General features: G+C 32.6%; 1 long non-coding RNA gene across 1 annotated transcript in view; it reads right to left on the minus strand.

The window, feature by feature from the left end:
• Positions 1-565: 565 nt before the first annotated feature.
• Positions 566-1,665, minus strand: part of LOC124383952 — a 16,950-nt gene continuing 15,850 nt past the window's right edge. The window contains exon 2 of the long non-coding RNA XR_006925310.1: positions 566-1,014. This is a non-coding gene — a long non-coding RNA (uncharacterized LOC124383952). The remainder of the gene's footprint in view (positions 1,015-1,665) is intronic.

Consider the following 1,665-nt stretch of genomic DNA (forward strand, 5'->3'; position numbering starts at 1 on the left):
AACATTTAAATAACAAAACCAAATAACGCATTTAATTTAATTTAAATTTAATAAAAAAATAGAATAGAATAAACAACAAGTTGCAGTAGAATAGAGCAACTAAATAAAGTAAAGCAAAATAGATCAGACTAGAAAAGAGTAAAAAAAAAAGGGGATTTTTTTAGGGCACAAAAAATAAAATAAAATTAAGAGCTACTGCATCATCATACATCATAAAGTGCAAAATGTTTTAAAATGCAAATGCACATCGATAACGGGACGTTTTACGTCATTGGTTTCTTTGCGCTATTTCACACGACTTCTTAGTAATGCATAAGTGTGTGTGTGTGTGTGTGTGTGTGTGTGTGTGTGTGTGAGCGCGTTAAAAGGAGTAACAGTGGGAGCGTCGGTCGTGTGATCAGCGTAGCAGCACCGCAGACTTTTGGGTCATTTCTTCATCTCCCGCAGAAAAAAGACATTACGCCACTCCCTATTGACATACTCTGCAATATTTGTCAAACATTCAGAAATTACAAACTAATGAAATGTACCACGACCCTGCAACATCACCCTAATGAACACGATCTGTTTTGCTGATTTTTATTATTATTATTATTATTTTTTTGACACATCTTTATGTTTAATGTCTTTTGCTTGGTCACGGTCTATTAAACAGTTTTACATGAAGAGAAAAGAGAAGTGGCTTCAGTCACACCTACAGGACATGAATAAAGAGCCCAGAAACGGATAAAAAAACAACACTGTTTCAAAAAAAATATAGTTATTATTATTATTATTATTATTATTATTATTATTATTATTATTATTATTATTATTATTATTATTGTTGTTGTTGTTGTTGTTGTTGTTGCAATCGTTGGTTTTCCTGCTATTATTATTTTTTTCCAACAATTGATTGCTTTTTGCTCCTAACGGACAAGAACAGATGAAGTTGTGATGCTGGTCTTCAGGTTTGCATGTGGAGGTGGTGTGTGGAGACGAGGTGAGAGGCCTTGAGCAGAATGTGACCAACACCTGCGTGCAGTTAAAAAAAAGAGAGAGAGAAAAACAGGGTTCAATATTAATCACAGCCAAAACAGTGTGTCATTCAACTGGAGTTCATTTCCTCTCTCTCTCTCTCTCTCTCTCTCTCTCTCTCCACGTGGGCAGTGTGGTGTTGTTTCAGCTATAATTAGACATTGTGCAGTTTTAAACGCTCGGCTCAAGTGGTCTGTATTTCTCATCATCTATATAAAAACCCTAAAGGCAATTTTGGTGCTTATATTTGCTCAAAACAACAACAGTCTCTTTAGTCACCCTGTTAATACTTCAGGGTGTGAAAGATTTTGTTGGAGTCTGGTGGCAACAACAACAAGAATAAATAAACAAACAAATACAAACATAACTAAGTTAGCAAACAAACAAATAAACAAATATAAACATAACCAACTAACTAAACAAACATGCAAATACAAATCTAACCAACTAACTAAACAAACAATACAAACATTTAAAACTAAACCAAAAAACAATCAAAAACGAACTAACTAAACCAAGAAGCACAAACAAACAAACAAACAAATACGTGCATATTTTAGACAAAATTATAATAACATTTTACTCTTTTTTCATGTTCTTATAAAGAGTTGATATTTTTTATTTTATAAAAACAGACAAAATATATAT

This window comes from Silurus meridionalis, chromosome 4, assembly GCF_014805685.1.
Source record: "Silurus meridionalis isolate SWU-2019-XX chromosome 4, ASM1480568v1, whole genome shotgun sequence".
Taxonomy (NCBI): Eukaryota; Metazoa; Chordata; class Actinopteri; order Siluriformes; family Siluridae; genus Silurus; species Silurus meridionalis.